We start from the raw sequence: 20,801 nt of genomic DNA on the forward strand, positions 1-20,801 counted from the left end.
TGACAACTATGTTGGTGTTAGACGTGCGTCCGGTATCCGCCGTTAGTTCACAGGGAACTAGACAATTTATTGAGGCAGTGTGCCCCCGTTACCAAATACCATCTAGGTTCCACTTCTCTAGGCAGGCGATACCGAGAATGTACACGGACGTCAGAAAAAGACTCACCAGTGTCCTAAAAAATGCAGTTGTACCCAATGTCCACTTAACCACGGACATGTGGACAAGTGGAGCAGGGCAGGGTCAGGACTATATGACTGTGACAGCCCACTGGGTAGATGTATGGACTCCCGCCGCAAGAACAGCAGCGGCGGCACCAGTAGCAGCATCTCGCAAACGCCAACTCTTTCCTAGGCAGGCTACGCTTTGTATCACCGCTTTCCAGAATACGCACACAGCTGAAAACCTCTTACGGCAACTGAGGAAGATCATCGCGGAATGGCTTACCCCAATTGGACTCTCCTGTGGATTTGTGGCATCGGACAACGCCAGCAATATTGTGTGTGCATTAAATATGGGCAAATTCCAGCACGTCCCATGTTTTGCACATACCTTGAATTTGGTGGTGCAGAATTTTTTAAAAAACGACAGGGGCGTGCAAGAGATGCTGTCGGTGGCCAGAAAAATTGCGGGACACTTTCGGCGTACAGGCACCACGTACAGAAGACTGGAGCACCACCAAAAACTACTGAACCTGCCCTGCCATCATCTGAAGCAAGAAGTGGTAACGAGGTGGAATTCAACCCTCTATATGCTTCAGAGGTTGGAGGAGCAGCAAAAGGCCATTCAAGCCTATACAATTGAGCACGATATAGGAGATGGAATGCACCTGTCTCAAGTGCAGTGGAGAATGATTTCAACGTTGTGCAAGGTTCTGATGCCCTTTGAACTTGCCACACGTGAAGTCAGTTCAGACACTGCCAGCCTGAGTCAGGTCATTCCCCTCATCAGGCTTTTGCAGAAGAAGCTGGAGGCATTGAAGAAGGAGCTAACACGGAGCGATTCCGCTAGGCATGCGGGACTTGTGGATGCAGCCCTTAATTCGCTTAACAAGGATTCACGGGTGGTCAATCTGTTGAAATCAGAGCACTACATTTTGGCCACCGTGCTCGATCCTAGATTTAAAGCCTACCTTGGATCTCTCTTTCCGGCAGACACAGGTCTGCTGGGGTTGAAAGACCTGCTGGTGACAAAATTGTCAAGTCAAGCGGAACGCGACCTGTCAACATCTCCTCCTTCACATTCTCCCGCAACTGGGGGTGCGAGGAAAAGGCTCAGAATTCCGAGCCCACCCGCTGGCGGTGATGCAGGGCAGTCTGGAGCGACTGCTGATGCTGACATCTGGTCCGGACTGAAGGACCTGACAACGATTACGGACATGTCGTCTACTGTCACTGCATATGATTCTCTCAACATTGATAGAATGGTGGAGGATTATATGAGTGACCGCATCCAAGTAGGCACGTCACACAGTCCGTACTTATACTGGCAGGAAAAAGAGGCAATTTGGAGGCCCTTGCACAAACTGGCTTTATTCTACCTAAGTTGCCCTCCCACAAGTGTGTACTCCGAAAGAGTGTTTAGTGCCGCCGCTCACCTTGTCAGCAATCGGCGTACGAGGTTACATCCAGAAAATGTGGAGAAGATGATGTTCATTAAAATGAATTATAATCAATTCCTCCGCGGAGACATTGACCAGCAGCAATTGCCTCCACAAAGTACACAGGGAGCTGAGATGGTGGATTCCAGTGGGGACGAATTGATAATCTGTGAGGAGGGGGATGTACACGGTGATATATCGGAGGGTGAAGATGAGGTGGACATCTTGCCTCTGTAGAGCCAGTTTGTGCAAGGAGAGATTAATTGCTTCTTTTTTGGGGGGGGTCCAAACCAACCCGTCATATCAGTCACAGTCGTGTGGCAGACCCTGTCACTGAAATGATGGGTTGGTTAAAGTGTGCATGTCCTGTTTTGTTTATACAACATAAGGGTGGGTGGGAGGGCCCAAGGATAATTCCATCTTGCACCTCTTTTTTCTTTTCTTTTTCTTTGCATCATGTGCTGATTGGGGAGGGTTTTTTGGAAGGGACATCCTGCGTGACACTGCAGTGCCACTCCTAGATGGGCCCGGTGTTTGTGTCGGCCACTAGGGTCGCTAATCTTACTCACACAGCTACCTCATTGCGCCTCTTTTTTTCTTTGCGTCATGTGCTGTTTGGGGAGGGTTTTTTGGAAGGGACATCCTGCGTGACACTGCAGTGCCACTCCTAGATGTGCCCGGTGTTTGTGTCGGCCACTAGGGTCGCTAATCTTACTCACACAGTCAGCTACCTCATTGCGCCTCTTTTTTTCTTTGCGTCATGTGCTGTTTGGGGAGGGTTTTTTGGAAGGGCCATCCTGCGTGACACTGCAGTGCCACTCCTAGATGGGCCCGGTGTTTGTGTCGGCCACTAGGGTCGCTTATCTTACTCACACAGCGACCTCGGTGCAAATTTTAGGACTAAAAATAATATTGTGAGGTGTGATGTGTTCAGAATAGGCTGAAAATGAGTGTAAATTATGTTTTTTGAGGTTAATAATACTTTGGGATCAAAATTACCCCCAAATTCTATGATTTAAGCTGTTTTTTAGGGTTTTTTGAAAAAAACACCCGAATCCAAAACACACCCGAATCCGACAAAAAAAATTCGGTGAGGTTTTGCCAAAACGCGGTCGAACCCAAAACACGGCCGCGGAACCGAACCCAAAACCAAAACACAAAACCCGAAAAATTTCAGGCGCTCATCTCTAATTAGTACAGCTGTGCTTGCCATAACTTACGTTGCACTCATGACCATCAGAGTGCATGCAGACACGATGTCCCCCACCAAGTATGAATTTGGTGTGATGCTTAAGCACTGCATCAGGGTCCCTTATTTGAATGCTGCTGATTAAGGCATGCATTTTAATCTGTGGTGCATTATAGGGGCATGTAGTGCTTTACTGATTGTTTCCTCTTAAGGGAATCAGATTGGCTGTTAGCATCTCAAATTTTATTATATAGGGGTATATGCAATTGTGGTCGAATTCCCGAAATTGTCGAATTTCGGGTCATTTTCGACCAAAAAAAAAAATTCCCCTATGCAATCCAGTGCTTTCCGACCAAAAAACGGACTTTCAAAATTCGACTTTTTGAAATTCGAATTTTTGCAAATTCGACTTTTCTGCAATGATACAAGTGCTGCAATTCGACCAAAGCATATTCAATTCAAGTTTTGAAATTCGACAGCAGTGCTTTTAGACAGCAAATTCGTCATTTTCAATCCGCCACACTTTGGAGGGTGAAAACAAATAAAAAAAATTTAAACATGTTTTTTTTGGTGGTTTTTTTTTTGGGAATAGCAGATCTATTTATATTAGAAGGGATTAGGTACTTTTTTTTTTTTTTTGGGAGGCACAAATATTATTTATATATTTTTTAAAATATTATTATTTTTTTTTTTTTTATGCTGGAAGGGTAAAATCATAAAAAAAAATGGCGTGGGGTCCCCCCTCCAAAGCATAACCAGCCTCGGGCTCATTGAGCTGGTCCTAGTTCTAAAAATGCGGGGAAAAAATTGACAGGGGATCCCCCGTATTTTTAAAACCAGCACCGGGCTCTGCGCCTGGTGCTGGTGCCAAAAATACGGGGGACAAAAAGAGTAGGGGTCCCCCGTATTTTTAACACCAGCATAGGGCTCCACTAGCTGGACAGATAATGCCACAGCCGGGGGTCACTTTTATGCCGTGCCCTGCGGCCGTGGCATTAAATATCCAACTAGTCACCCCTGGCCGGGGTACCCTGGGGGAGTGGGGACCCCTTCAATCAAGGGGTCCCCCCCCCCCAGCCACCCAAGGGCCAGGGGTGAAGCCCGAGGCTGTCCCCCCCCCATCCAATGGGCTGCGGATGGGGGGGCTGATAGCCTTTGTGATAATAAAAAGATATTGTTTTTTCCAATAGTACTACAAGTCCCAGCAAGCCTCCCCCGCAAGCTGGTACTTGGAGAACCACAAGTACCAGCATGCGGGAGAAAAACGGGCCCGCTGGTACCTGTAGTACTACTGGGAAAAAAATACCCAAATAAAAACAGGACACACACACCGTCGACAGTAAAACTTTATTTCATACGTCGACACACACATACTTACCTATGTTCACACGCCGACATCGGTCCTCTTCTCCATGTAGAATCCACGGATACCTGTAAAGAAAAGTTCAAAATACTCACCTCAACCATGGTCCAGAGATAAATCCACGGACTTGGCAAAATAAGAAAACGCAAATACCCGCACCAAAAACGGACTGAAAGGGGTCCCATGCTGACACATGGGACACCTTTCCACGAATGAGACCTGTCAGTGACAGCTGTCACTGACAGGTCTCTAAGCCAATCAGGAAGCGCAACTTCGTTGCGCTCACCTGATTGGCTGAGCGCTGTCTGCATTGTGACAGCGCATCGCACAGCTCCCTCCATTATATTCAATGGTGGGAACTTAGCGGCTAGCGGTGAGGTCACCCGCCGGTCAGCGGCTGACCGGCGGGTGACCCCACCGCTACCCGCAAAGTTCCCACCATTGAAAGTAATGGAGCGGCTTTGCGATGCGCTGTCACAGTACAGACAGCGGACAGCCAATCAGGTGAGCGCCACGGAAGTAGCGCTTCCTGATTGGCTGAAGGGACGTCAGTGACAGGAGTCACGTGATGTCCCGGCATTCGGGAGAAAGGGGTCTTATGTGAAAACATTGGACCCCTTTCTAGTCCGGTATGGATCGGTGTTCGGTTTGTTTTTTTTGCCAAGAACGTGGATTTACCTCTGGACGTGGATGTACCTCTGGACGCTGGAAGGTGAGTATAATTTTTTCACAGGTACCCTCGGATCGTCGGCGACCGTGGCAGTCGGCGTGTCAACATAGGTAAGTATGTGTGTGTCGGCAGTATGTAATAAAGTTGTACAAGTCACGGTGTCTGTGTCCTGTTTTTATTTGGGTATTTTTTTTCCAGTAGTACTACAGGTACCAGCGGGCCCGTTTTTCTCCCGCATGCTGGTACTTGTGGTTCTCCAAGTACCAGCTTGCGGGGGAGGCTTGCTGGGACTTGTAGTACTAATGGAAAAAACAATATCTTTCTATTATCACAAAGGCTATCAGCCCCCCCATCCGCAGCCCATTGGATGGGGGGGGACAGCCTCGGGCTTCACCCCTTGCCCTTGGGTGGCTGGGGGGGGGGACCCCTTGATTGAAGGGGTCCCCACTCCCCCAGGGTACCCCGGCCAGGGGTGACTAGTTGGATATTTGATGCCACGGCCGCAGGGCACGGCATAAAAGTGACCCCCGGCTGTGGCATTATCTGTCCAGCTAGTGGAGCCCGATGCTGGTGTTAAAAATACGGGGGACCCCTACTCTTTTTGTCCCCCGTATTTTTGGCACCAGCATCAGGCGCAGAGCCCGGTGCTGGCTTTAAAAATACGGGGGATCCCTGGCCAATTTTTCCCCTGCATTTTTAGAACCAGGACCAGCTCAAAGAGCCCGAGGCTGGTTATGCTTTGGAGGGGGGACCCCACGCCATTTTTTTTTCGGGTTTTTCACGTTTTTTCCCGTTTTTTAAAATCGCGGCAAAATCCGCCAAATCGGCCGATTTTCGCCCGCGATTCTGGCGAATCCGTTTTTCATTGAATATGGTGAATCCCGGCAGGCACCTGCCGGGATTCACCTGGCGAATTTGGTCGAATTAAAAAACGGCGATAATTGCCACGAATTCGACCGCAATTGCATATACCCCATAGACTGTATATAGTTATTATAGTTTTCACCTTAATTTCAGTCACCAAATTTTTCTCTCATACACCTGAGCTTGAGCAATCACTTAGTGTACATAACTCTAAATGTATCGACTTAAGAAATGACATTTACTGTACTTTAACCTCGGGTTGTACATGTATATTATTGAAAGTTTATTTTTTGTCTTTTGGTACTTAATTATGCAAATGTTACTGAGGCTCATCAGCTTTTCTTCCTAGACTAGTTAAACCACTGTTTTCAAATCTTCTGCCTGGTTGTTGTGATGATTTCTTCGCTAACTTGAGTATGGTGGAGGGAGATTAGCAAACTGTAGAACAAGTGGTGCAGATCTTTCCATTTAATTCAAAAAATAAATAATAATTTTGACGGTACTGCATTATCAATAATACTTTATTCCACAGATGTCTACCATATCTGATTATCCATGAAAGTTCTCCGATAGTTGGGAGACCTCCTGGACTCTTGATTGGGTAGATAATGCTAAATAATTTCTGCAGCTGGGAACCCCTCCAAAATAATGCCAGCTGTGAATGCGTGAGGCAATGTGATGATTTTGCAGCTTAATAAAGATAGTCGTAATTATCAAAACTACACCAGGGGGTCCTCAGCCTACAGAAATCAGCACTGGAAAAAAATGGTGCACTTATCAGTAAGTTTACGAAAAAGTAATTAAGTCACTGGGATAAGTAAAAAACACATTTATTGTATTAAGGTATTAAACACATTGCTAATGATTAGAACAGTACAATATATAACAGAAGTCAGCTATAAGATGATAGACGTATCAGCCTTAAATTTGCTCCTCCTTAGAGCTCTAAATGGATTTTCCAAACTTAGGGGTAGATTTTGTAAGAATCGTGTTTAGCCTGCGTTTTAACATGATTGGCATTGCAGACACATGGGAGCATTTTAGCACCTCAGGCACTCAAATATACTATGATTCGTGTTTGACAAAATCGTCTTTGTCGATGGTGTATGCAACCGTGTTTTCGCAACGTGTTTTCATTACAACATACAAACACTCCTGGACATTTGATGTTTCCAATCAACTCCGTGTTTGCAAAATACAAGTAAACACGGAAGTCACTTTACAAACATGTTTTCATTGGTTGAGGCTGTGACATGCCACAGCCTTATAAATATGCCTTAAACCATACGGGCTTATGGGTTTAGTTAAAGGAGTTGAAAGAAGAGTGCAAGCGAGTTGGTGTGTTGGTTGGTGTTTCCATTTGCGATTGGTGAGTGCTGAATATTGGATGTAAGTAGTCTTGTGATCTATGTTATACTGTCACTTTGTTTTGGCTCTTGTCAGTGTTTCTTTGTGAGTATGTGTGTGTGTGTGGGGGGGGGATGCTGTTAGTGGTAGTGGAGAAGTGTGTTTGTCTATTTTTTGTGTTCTGTGTTGTTAGTTGGAGGTAAGGAGAATGTCAGGAGCAGAGAGTAGTCAGTTGGAGGAGGTGGCAGCCCAGGATCCTCCAGCCAGTGGGACAGTGAGGACCTGCACAGGCAGTAAACTAAGACCATGGAGCTGCCTGCATCTCCAAACAATGTAAAAACGGCATCTGGGAGAAGGTGGTGGCAGCCATCAATTGTGAGGAGCTTGTCCGAAGAAGTGAGGACAACTCCAAGAAGCAGCTGTTGCACATCAAACGCAAGGAGAAAATCAAGATGGCAAAGGAGGCAAAGGCAGCCCAGCAGACTGGCTCTGGCTCCCCTTACTAGATGGACTATCTGGAATATGAGGAGCCACTGAAGATCCTCAAGCTTCCAGAGGTGATTCAGCATTCTTATGTCTGTGACACGGATGAGCAGAGGTGGCCTGGTAAGTGTAAAATAAGTTGAAACAACATTTTCTTTAACCACTGTCCAAACTATTTTAAATGGTAAAAAATGAAATGTTTATTAATATTGTGTCTGCTGCCTGTTAGTTAAAATTAACTTTTATAATGCAGATGCAGGCAACATGTTGATGCCTTTTCATTTTAGTGAAATTCAGATTTTTATTTTATGATTGTTTATTTTAAATGGATGTGTCAAAATATGGTAGCCTTACCATCTAGTCCTAAACAACATATGTGACATTATTGTATTTATTTTTAGTTTAAAATATGCCTAATCCCCCCAAAAAACTGTCTAAAACCATTGTAAGCATACTTTTTACATTATTTATGTAGTGTATAAACATAAACAGCAGTCATTTTGTTGATGAACATTAGTGTTATTTTAAGATTTGCCTATATTTTGATATCCAGGTAATTATTTGCTAAAAATGTATGCACAAGGTGCTAATTGAGATGTGGATGGAGTAGCTATCACTGCTGCTTCCTTGGATTCCTATTTAAATGTCAGAAGGAATCTATTAAAAGCAGACCCTTCTTCCTGCAGTAGTGATTCGAGCTGCATACTAGGACACAGACATCGGAACACTGTGACACCATAGGCCGGCTTGTGGCCACCATGGGCTTGCGCAAGCCGCCCATCGCAGATGCTATTAAGAGGCCAAGAAATCTCCATCCAACAATGGAGATTCTGGCCTTTAGCCCTTCTGCTAAATGGCAGCAGACAGAGTCCATTTCCACCCCCTCCCCAGCCCAAAATGTTATCAGACTGTCAATCAATGATGCTGATCTGCTTCCGACATCGCAGGACCCAGTCGCGCATGCGCAGAATGGGTCCTGCACATGCGCAAAATACTGATCTGTACTTTGCGAGGAAAGCAGCAACTCTGCCATATCTGAATCACCCCCAATATGTCTCAAAAATCAGTAATGTCCCTGTCTCTGTAATAAAGAACAATGTCCGAGTTTGCCCAATGTGTGGGATGCCGGCCATACTCAGACAATTTTTTTAAAGGGGCAGTCATTTACAAGACATGGTTTTGACCTGTAAATGATTGCCCCTTTAAAAAAAAGTCTGAGTTCGGCCGGCATCCCACATGTCGCATAAACTCAGACTCCATTGCGTCCCACCCCATTTTGTATGTTTTATAACACCTTTTTAAAATTTACAGTTCGGAAGAAGTCTGCACAGAGACCAGCAACCACACAGCGTGATGCTGATGATGAGGAAGAAGCTGGTAATTATGTTAAAAATGTTTTTTATTTTGAATGGTTAACAATTTTTGTGTTATTTAGTATTTTTACATTTATTTTTGTAGGTCCTTCTAATGCGCCTCCATCAAGATGAACCAGGCTGCCGGGTGTCTCGTCTCGGACACCCAGTACCATCTTGGTGCTATCCGAAGAAAAAAGTCTCCATTCTCCACATCTTCTTAGTGAGTCTAGTTTTTTGCAAAAAATCACTTTCAGAACTATGGGGGTAATTCCAAGTTGATCGCAGCAGGATTTTTGATAGCAATTGGGCAAAACCATGTGCACTGCAGGGGAGGCAGATATAACATGTGCAGAAAGAGTTAGATTTGGGTGGGTTATTTTATTTCTGTGCAGGGTAAATACTGGCAGCTTTATTTTTACACTGCAAATTAGATTGCAGATTGAACACACCACTCCCAAATCTAACTCTCTCTGCACATGTTATATCTGCCTCCCCTGCAGTGCACATGGTTTTGCCCAATTACTAACAAAAATCCTGCTGTGATCAACTTGGAATTACCCCCTATATAATCACAGTAGTGAATGGTTTTGCAAAAATGTTGTCAGAATTGTAATGTACAGTACACACTTTATTTGTTTCAAATTATTACAATGCAAAACTTGTGCAAAACACATTCATTTAATTTACATTATAGAGATTACTTGTCCAAACCTTAACGGACTACAAGGACAATGTACATTTTCTATTTTATTATTTAGCATTGATATGCACCCTAACAAACAAAAACAAACAAACAAACAAACAAACAAACAAACAAACCAACCAACAAACAAACAAACCCATTATACGTATATTTGTATACAGCTTTAACAGTAACAGTAAAATATGTTTGTTCTGAATACATTTCCACTTTTTTTGTACATAGAAAAAAGGCACTTTATTTTTAAATGTACATATGTGACAGCTCTCATCTTACAGGATAATCGCAGTAAATGCGGTAGTTTACCATGATTAGTATGCCCGTGGATGTGTGCATGCACTGCGCATGTGCCCACTATCCATAGTATCGCGTGGGTATTGGCGCTGCCGCAAATGGATCACAGCCAGGTGCCAATAGTCGCAATCGCGGCACATTTACACCAGTGACCCCTTCATGGGTAAGATGAGAGCTGCCACATCTGTATGATCGCAACTTGAAAAAACACTTCTCTTTGTACAAGATACTTATCCATTTCTCTTCCTTAGCTTCTGAGGATCAAGCTGATCTACAAACTGTGGATATTGAGCCTCCTGAAATTGAAGAAGAAACATTTACACTCAGTTTGATGGCAGTTACTAAGACAGCTACAAAGCCACCATGCAAGGTACTCCCCAGGGCTGCTTAAACAGAGTAGGGGGCCCATGAGCACCTCTGGGTGGGCCCCCCTCCTCTGTACTGAACAGTAGTCTCCAGCAATGTGCCAGAGTCTACTGTGCATGCGCAGGTCTCCAGAAACATGGCGCCTGCCATGGTCCAGTGACCAATTTGGCTACTATGCATGCGTGGCGGCCATTTTGGTGGCAGTTTTCAGTACGAGAGCAGTGTGTGCGGTGTGGTATCCCCCTAGACCCAGGGGCCCGTCTGCACCGCACACATTACACCCATTATATAAACACCAATGGTACTCCCCCACCACAAGGGAGTCCATCACTTGCATTCCAAAATCCTGAGAAAAGGTTTTGGCATACATTGTCATATTACAAAACTTAAATGTTTAGAGAAACAAGTGCGGCAAATCATTGACCTCATCAAGTACAACTACAGGCGTAAAAAGTAGGGATGAGCGGGTTCGGTTCCTCGGAATCCGAACCCGCCCGAACTTCATGTTTTTTTACACGGGGCCGAGCGACTCGGATCTTCCCGCCTTGCTCGGTTAACCCGAGCGCGCACCCGAACGTCATCATCCCGCTGTCGGATTCTCGCGAGGCTCGGATTCTATCGCGAGACTCGGATTCTATATAAGGAGCCGCGCGTCGACGCCATTTTCACACGTGCATTGAGATTCATAGGGAGAGGACGTGGCTGGCGTCCTCTCCGTTTATAGAGAAGAGAGTGAGACAGTAGAGAGAGACACAGTAGTAATTTTGGGGAGCATTAGGAGGAGTACTAGTTACTTGCTGAAGTGATAGATAGTGTGACTGTATATTATCTGACTTGTGGGGGAGACACTGACAGTGGGGAGCAGTTAGAGTCTGAGAGCAGGACTCAGGAGTACATATAACGTACAGTGCACACTTTTGCTGCCAGAGTGCCACACTGCCATTGTGACCACACTGACCACCAGTATAATATATATTGTGATTGTCTGCTTAGGAGTACTACTTGCAAGTTGCTGATAGTGTGACCAGTGACCTGACCACCAGTCACCACCAGTTTAATATATATATATATATATATATATATATATAATTGTATATAATATATATATAATATTGTATACCACCTACCCGTGTTTTTTTTTTTTCTTTCTTCTTTATACATACTACTATAGTAGCTTACTGTAGCAGTCTGCGGTGCTGCTGAGCTGACTGTGTCAAGCAGGTCCGTCATCAGTCATTACATAATAAATATATATACCTGTCCGGCTGCAGTACTAGTGATATTATATATATATATATATATTGATTTCATCTCATTATCATCCAGTCTATATTAGCAGCAGACACAGTACGGTAGTCCACGGCTGTAGCTACCTCTGTGTCGGCAGTCGCTCGTCCATCCATAATTGTATACCACCTACCCGTGGTTTTTTTTTTTTCTTTCTTCTTTATACATACTACTATAGTAGCTTACTGTAGCAGTCTGCGGTGCTGCTGAGCTGACAGTGTCCAGCAGGTCCGTCATCAGTCATTACATAATAAATATATATACCTGTCCGGCTGCAGTACTAGTGATATTATATATATATATATATTGATTTCATCTCATTATCATCCAGTCTATATTAGCAGCAGACACAGTACGGTAGTCCATGGCTGTAGCTACCTCTGTGTCGGCAGTCGCTCGTCCATCCATAAGTATACTAGTATCCATCCATCTCCATTGTTTACCTGAGGTGCCTTTTAGTTGTGCCTATTAAAATATGGAGAACAAAAATGTTGAGGTTCCAAAATTAGGGAAAGATCAAGATCCACTTCCACCTCGTGCTGAAGCTGCTGCCACTAGTCATGGCCGAGACGATGAAATGCCAGCAACGTCGTCTGCCAAGGCCGATGCCCAATGTCATAGTACAGAGCATGTAAAATCCAAAACACCAAATATCAGTAAAAAAAGGACTCCAAAATCTAAAATAAAATTGTCGGAGGAGAAGCGTAAACTTGCCAATATGCCATTTACCACACGGAGTGGCAAGGAACGGCTGAGGCCCTGGCCTATGTTCATGGCTAGTGGTTCAGCTTCACATGAGGATGGAAGCACTCAGCCTCTCGCTAGAAAACTGAAAAGACTCAAGCTGGCAAAAGCACCGCAAAGAACTGTGCGTTCTTCGAAATCCCAAATCCACAAGGAGAGTCCAATTGTGTCGGTTGCGATGCCTGACCTTCCCAACACTGGACGTGAAGAGCATGGGCCTTCCACCATTTGCACGCCCCCTGCAAGTGCTGGAAGGAGCACCCGCAGTCCAGTTCCTGATAGTCAGATTGAAGATGTCAGTGTTGAAGTACACCAGGATGAGGAGGATATGGGTGTTGCTGGCGCTGGGGAGGAAATTGACAAGGAGGATTCTGATGGTGAGGTGGTTTGTTTAAGTCAGGCACCCGGGGAGACACCTGTTGTCCGTGGGAGGAATAGGGCCGTTGACATGCCTGGTGAAAATACCAAAAAAATCAGCTCTTCGGTGTGGAAGTATTTCACCAGAAATGCGGACAACATTTGTCAAGCCGTGTGTTGCCTTTGTCAAGCTGTAATAAGTAGGGGTAAGGACGTTAACCACCTCGGAACATCCTCCCTTATACGTCACCTGCAGCGCATTCATAATAAGTCAGTGACAAGTTCAAAAACTTTGGGCGACAGCGGAAGCAGTCCACTGACCAGTAAATCCCTTCCTCTTGTAACCAAGCTCACGCAAACCACCCCACCAACTCCCTCAGTGTCAATTTCCTCCTTCCCCAGGAATGCCAATAGTCCTGCATGCCATGTCACTGGCAATTCTGACGAGTCCTCTCCTGCCTGGGATTCCTCCGATGCATCCTTGCGTGTAACGCCTACTGCTGCTGGCGCTGCTGTTGTTGCTGCTGGGAGTCGATGGTCATCCCAGAGGGGAAGTCGTAAGCCCACTTTTACTACTTCCACCAAGCAATTGACTGTCCAACAGTCCTTTGCGAGGAAGATGAAATATCACAGCAGTCATCCTGTTGCAAAGCGGATAACTGAGGCCTTGACAACTATGTTGGTGTTAGACGTGCGTCTGGTATCCGCCGTTAGTTCACAGGGAACTAGACAATTTCTTGAGGCAGTGTGCCCCCGTTACCAAATACCATCTAGGTTCCACTTCTCTAGGCAGGCGATACCGAGAATGTACACGGACGTCAGAAAAAGACTCACCAGTGTCCTAAAAAATGCAGTTGTACCCAATGTCCACTTAACCACGGACATGTGGACAAGTGGAGCAGGGCAGGGTCAGGACTATATGACTGTGACAGCCCACTGGGTAGATGTATGGACTCCCGCCGCAAGAACAGCAGCGGCGGCACCAGTAGCAGCATCTCGCAAACGCCAACTCTTTCCTAGGCAGGCTACGCTTTGTATCACCGCTTTCCAGAATACGCACACAGCTGAAAACCTCTTACGGCAACTGAGGAAGATCATCGCGGAATGGCTTACCCCAATTGGACTCTCCTGTGGATTTGTGGCATCGGACAACGCCAGCAATATTGTGTGTGCATTAAATATGGGCAAATTCCAGCACGTCCCATGTTTTGCACATACCTTGAATTTGGTGGTGCAGAATTTTTTAAAAAACGACAGGGGCGTGCAAGAGATGCTGTCGGTGGCCAGAAAAATTGCGGGACACTTTCGGCGTACAGGCACCACGTACAGAAGACTGGAGCACCACCAAAAACTACTGAACCTGCCCTGCCATCATCTGAAGCAAGAAGTGGTAACGAGGTGGAATTCAACCCTCTATATGCTTCAGAGGTTGGAGGAGCAGCAAAAGGCCATTCAAGCCTATACAATTGAGCACGATATAGGAGATGGAATGCACCTGTCTCAAGTGCAGTGGAGAATGATTTCAACGTTGTGCAAGGTTCTGATGCCCTTTGAACTTGCCACACGTGAAGTCAGTTCAGACACTGCCAGCCTGAGTCAGGTCATTCCCCTCATCAGGCTTTTGCAGAAGAAGCTGGAGGCATTGAAGAAGGAGCTAACACGGAGCGATTCCGCTAGGCATGCGGGACTTGTGGATGCAGCCCTTAATTCGCTTAACAAGGATTCACGGGTGGTCAATCTGTTGAAATCAGAGCACTACATTTTGGCCACCGTGCTCGATCCTAGATTTAAAGCCTACCTTGGATCTCTCTTTCCGGCAGACACAGGTCTGCTGGGGTTGAAAGACCTGCTGGTGACAAAATTGTCAAGTCAAGCGGAACGCGACCTGTCAACATCTCCTCCTTCACATTCTCCCGCAACTGGGGGTGCGAGGAAAAGGCTCAGAATTCCGAGCCCACCCGCTGGCGGTGATGCAGGGCAGTCTGGAGCGACTGCTGATGCTGACATCTGGTCCGGACTGAAGGACCTGACAACGATTACGGACATGTCGTCTACTGTCACTGCATATGATTCTCTCAACATTGATAGAATGGTGGAGGATTATATGAGTGACCGCATCCAAGTAGGCACGTCACACAGTCCGTACTTATACTGGCAGGAAAAAGAGGCAATTTGGAGGCCCTTGCACAAACTGGCTTTATTCTACCTAAGTTGCCCTCCCACAAGTGTGTACTCCGAAAGAGTGTTTAGTGCCGCCGCTCACCTTGTCAGCAATCGGCGTACGAGGTTACATCCAGAAAATGTGGAGAAGATGATGTTCATTAAAATGAATTATAATCAATTCCTCCGCGGAGACATTGACCAGCAGCAATTGCCTCCACAAAGTACACAGGGAGCTGAGATGGTGGATTCCAGTGGGGACGAATTGATAATCTGTGAGGAGGGGGATGTACACGGTGATATATCGGAGGGTGAAGATGAGGTGGACATCTTGCCTCTGTAGAGCCAGTTTGTGCAAGGAGAGATTAATTGCTTCTTTTTTGGGGGGGGTCCAAACCAACCCGTCATATCAGTCACAGTCGTGTGGCAGACCCTGTCACTGAAATGATGGGTTGGTTAAAGTGTGCATGTCCTGTTTTGTTTATACAACATAAGGGTGGGTGGGAGGGCCCAAGGATAATTCCATCTTGCACCTCTTTTTTCTTTTCTTTTTCTTTGCATCATGTGCTGATTGGGGAGGGTTTTTTGGAAGGGACATCCTGCGTGACACTGCAGTGCCACTCCTAGATGGGCCCGGTGTTTGTGTCGGCCACTAGGGTCGCTAATCTTACTCACACAGCTACCTCATTGCGCCTCTTTTTTTCTTTGCGTCATGTGCTGTTTGGGGAGGGTTTTTTGGAAGGGACATCCTGCGTGACACTGCAGTGCCACTCCTAGATGTGCCCGGTGTTTGTGTCGGCCACTAGGGTCGCTAATCTTACTCACACAGTCAGCTACCTCATTGCGCCTCTTTTTTTCTTTGCGTCATGTGCTGTTTGGGGAGGGTTTTTTGGAAGGGCCATCCTGCGTGACACTGCAGTGCCACTCCTAGATGGGCCCGGTGTTTGTGTCGGCCACTAGGGTCGCTTATCTTACTCACACAGCGACCTCGGTGCAAATTTTAGGACTAAAAATAATATTGTGAGGTGTGATGTGTTCAGAATAGGCTGAAAATGAGTGTAAATTATGTTTTTTGAGGTTAATAATACTTTGGGATCAAAATTACCCCCAAATTCTATGATTTAAGCTGTTTTTTAGGGTTTTTTGAAAAAAACACCCGAATCCAAAACACACCCGAATCCGACAAAAAAAATTCGGTGAGGTTTTGCCAAAACGCGGTCGAACCCAAAACACGGCCGCGGAACCGAACCCAAAACCAAAACACAAAACCCGAAAAATTTCAGGCGCTCATCTCTAATTAGTACAGCTGTGCTTGCCATAACTTACGTTGCACTCATGACCATCAGAGTGCATGCAGACACGATGTCCCCCACCAAGTATGAATTTGGTGTGATGCTTAAGCACTGCATCAGGGTCCCTTATTTGAATGCTGCTGATTAAGGCATGCATTTTAATCTGTGGTGCATTATAGGGGCATGTAGTGCTTTACTGATTGTTTCCTCTTAAGGGAATCAGATTGGCTGTTAGCATCTCAAATTTTATTATATAGGGGTATATGCAATTGTGGTCGAATTCCCGAAATTGTCGAATTTCGGGTCATTTTCGACCAAAAAAAAAAATTCCCCTATGCAATCCAGTGCTTTCCGACCAAAAAACGGACTTTCAAAATTCGACTTTTTGAAATTCGAATTTTTGCAAATTCGACTTTTCTGCAATGATACAAGTGCTGCAATTCGACCAAAGCATATTCAATTCAAGTTTTGAAATTCGACAGCAGTGCTTTTAGACAGCAAATTCGTCATTTTCAATCCGCCACACTTTGGAGGGTGAAAACAAATAAAAAAAATTTAAACATGTTTTTTTTGGTGGTTTTTTTTTTGGGAATAGCAGATCTATTTATATTAGAAGGGATTAGGTACTTTTTTTTTTTTTTTGGGAGGCACAAATATTATTTATATATTTTTTAAAATATTATTATTTTTTTTTTTTTTATGCTGGAAGGGTAAAATCATAAAAAAAAATGGCGTGGGGTCCCCCCTCCAAAGCATAACCAGCCTCGGGCTCATTGAGCTGGTCCTAGTTCTAAAAATGCGGGGAAAAAATTGACAGGGGATCCCCCGTATTTTTAAAACCAGCACCGGGCTCTGCGCCTGGTGCTGGTGCCAAAAATACGGGGGACAAAAAGAGTAGGGGTCCCCCGTATTTTTAACACCAGCATAGGGCTCCACTAGCTGGACAGATAATGCCACAGCCGGGGGTCACTTTTATGCCGTGCCCTGCGGCCGTGGCATTAAATATCCAACTAGTCACCCCTGGCCGGGGTACCCTGGGGGAGTGGGGACCCCTTCAATCAAGGGGTCCCCCCCCCCCAGCCACCCAAGGGCCAGGGGTGAAGCCCGAGGCTGTCCCCCCCCCATCCAATGGGCTGCGGATGGGGGGGCTGATAGCCTTTGTGATAATAAAAAGATATTGTTTTTTCCAATAGTACTACAAGTCCCAGCAAGCCTCCCCCGCAAGCTGGTACTTGGAGAACCACAAGTACCAGCATGCGGGAGAAAAACGGGCCCGCTGGTACCTGTAGTACTACTGGGAAAAAAATACCCAAATAAAAACAGGACACACACACCGTCGACAGTAAAACTTTATTTCATACGTCGACACACACATACTTACCTATGTTCACACGCCGACATCGGTCCTCTTCTCCATGTAGAATCCACGGATACCTGTAAAGAAAAGTTCAAAATACTCACCTCAACCATGGTCCAGAGATAAATCCACGGACTTGGCAAAATAAGAAAACGCAAATACCCGCACCAAAAACGGACTGAAAGGGGTCCCATGCTGACACATGGGACACCTTTCCACGAATGAGACCTGTCAGTGACAGCTGTCACTGACAGGTCTCTAAGCCAATCAGGAAGCGCAACTTCGTTGCGCTCACCTGATTGGCTGAGCGCTGTCTGCATTGTGACAGCGCATCGCACAGCTCCCTCCATTATATTCAATGGTGGGAACTTAGCGGCTAGCGGTGAGGTCACCCGCCGGTCAGCGGCTGACCGGCGGGTGACCCCACCGCTACCCGCAAAGTTCCCACCATTGAAAGTAATGGAGCGGCTTTGCGATGCGCTGTCACAGTACAGACAGCGGACAGCCAATCAGGTGAGCGCCACGGAAGTAGCGCTTCCTGATTGGCTGAAGGGACGTCAGTGACAGGAGTCACGTGATGTCCCGGCATTCGGGAGAAAGGGGTCTTATGTGAAAACATTGGACCCCTTTCTAGTCCGGTATGGATCGGTGTTCGGTTTGTTTTTTTTGCCAAGAACGTGGATTTACCTCTGGACGTGGATGTACCTCTGGACGCTGGAAGGTGAGTATAATTTTTTCACAGGTACCCTCGGATCGTCGGCGACCGTGGCAGTCGGCGTGTCAACATAGGTAAGTATGTGTGTGTCGGCAGTATGTAATAAAGTTGTACAAGTCACGGTGTCTGTGTCCTGTTTTTATTTGGGTATTTTTTTTCCAGTAGTACTACAGGTACCAGCGGGCCCGTTTTTCTCCCGCATGCTGGTACTTGTGGTTCTCCAAGTACCAGCTTGCGGGGGAGGCTTGCTGGGACTTGTAGTACTAATGGAAAAAACAATATCTTTCTATTATCACAAAGGCTATCAGCCCCCCCATCCGCAGCCCATTGGATGGGGGGGGACAGCCTCGGGCTTCACCCCTTGCCCTTGGGTGGCTGGGGGGGGGGACCCCTTGATTGAAGGGGTCCCCACTCCCCCAGGGTACCCCGGCCAGGGGTGACTAGTTGGATATTTGATGCCACGGCCGCAGGGCACGGCATAAAAGTGACCCCCGGCTGTGGCATTATCTGTCCAGCTAGTGGAGCCCGATGCTGGTGTTAAAAATACGGGGGACCCCTACTCTTTTTGTCCCCCGTATTTTTGGCACCAGCATCAGGCGCAGAGCCCGGTGCTGGCTTTAAAAATACGGGGGATCCCTGGCCAATTTTTCCCCTGCATTTTTAGAACCAGGACCAGCTCAAAGAGCCCGAGGCTGGTTATGCTTTGGAGGGGGGACCCCACGCCATTTTTTTTTCGGGTTTTTCACGTTTTTTCCCGTTTTTTAAAATCGCGGCAAAATCCGCCAAATCGGCCGATTTTCGCCCGCGATTCTGGCGAATCCGTTTTTCATTGAATATGGTGAATCCCGGCAGGCACCTGCCGGGATTCACCTGGCGAATTTGGTCGAATTAAAAAACGGCGATAATTGCCACGAATTCGACCGCAATTGCATATACCCCATAGACTGTATATAGTTATTATAGTTTTCACCTTAATTTCAGTCACCAAATTTTTCTCTCATACACCTGAGCTTGAGCAATCACTTAGTGTACATAACTCTAAATGTATCGACTTAAGAAATGACATTTACTGTACTTTAACCTCGGGTTGTACATGTATATTATTGAAAGTTTATTTTTTGTCTTTTGGTACTTAATTATGCAAATGTTACTGAGGCTCATCAGCTTTTCTTCCTAGACTAGTTAAACCACTGTTTTCAAATCTTCTGCCTGGTTGTTGTGATGATTTCTTCGCTAACTTGAGTATGGTGGAGGGAGATTAGCAAACTGTAGAACAAGTGGTGCAGATCTTTCCATTTAATTCAAAAAATAAATAATAATTTTGACGGTACTGCATTATCAATAATACTTTATTCCACAGATGTCTACCATATCTGATTATCCATGAAAGTTCTCCGATAGTTGGGAGACCTCCTGGACTCTTGATTGGGTAGATAATGCTAAATAATTTCTGCAGCTGGGAACCCCTCCAAAATAATGCCAGCTGTGAATGCGTGAGGCAATGTGATGATTTTGCAGCTTAATAAAGATAGTCGTAATTATCAAAACTACACCAGGGGGTCCTCAGCCTACAGAAATCAGCACTGGAAAAAAATGGTGCACTTATCAGTAAGTTTACGAAAAAGTAATTAAGTCACTGGGATAAGTAAAAAACACATTTATTGTATTAAGGTATTAAACACATTGCTAATGATTAGAACAGTACAATATATAACAGAAGTCAGCTATAAGATGATAGACGTATCAGCCTTAAATTTGCTCCTCCTTAGAGCTCTAAATGGATTTTCCAAACTTAGGGGTAGATTTTGTAAGAATCGTGTTTAGCCTGCGTTTTAACATGATTGGCATTGCAGACACATGGGAGCATTTTAGCACCTCAGGCACTCAAATATACTATGATTCGTGTTTGACAAAATCGTCTTTGTCGATGGTGTATGCAACCGTGTTTTCGCAACGTGTTTTCATTACAACATACAAACACTCCTGGACATTTGATGTTTCCAATCAACTCCGTGTTTGCAAAATACAAGTAAACACGGAAGTCACTTTACAAACATGTTTTCATTGGTTGAGGCTGTGACATGCCACAGCCTTATAAATATGCCTTAAACCATACGGGCTTATGGGTTTAGTTAAAGGAGTTGAAAGAAGAGTGCAAGCGAGTTGGTGTGTTGGTTGGTGTTTCCATTTGCGATTGGTGAGTGCTGAATATTGGATGTAAGTAGTCTTGTGATCTATGTTATACTGTCACTTTGTTTTGGCTCTTGTCAGTGTTTCTTTGTGAGTATGTGTGTGTGTGTGGGGGGGGGATGCTGTTAGTGGTAGTGGAGAAGTGTGTTTGTCTATTTTTTGTGTTCTGTGTTGTTAGTTGGAGGTAAGGAGAATGTCAGGAGCAGAGAGTAGTCAGTTGGAGGAGGTGGCAGCCCAGGATCCTCCAGCCAGTGGGACAGTGAGGACCTGCACAGGCAGTAAACTAAGACCATGGAGCTGCCTGCATCTCCAAACAATGTAAAAACGGCATCTGGGAGAAGGTGGTGGCAGCCATCAATTGTGAGGAGCTTGTCCGAAGAAGTGAGGACAACTCCAAGAAGCAGCTGTTGCACATCAAACGCAAGGAGAAAATCAAGATGGCAAAGGAGGCAAAGGCAGCCCAGCAGACT

Source organism: Pseudophryne corroboree, chromosome 9 (genome assembly GCF_028390025.1).
Source record: "Pseudophryne corroboree isolate aPseCor3 chromosome 9, aPseCor3.hap2, whole genome shotgun sequence".
NCBI classification, from domain to species: domain Eukaryota; kingdom Metazoa; phylum Chordata; class Amphibia; order Anura; family Myobatrachidae; genus Pseudophryne; species Pseudophryne corroboree.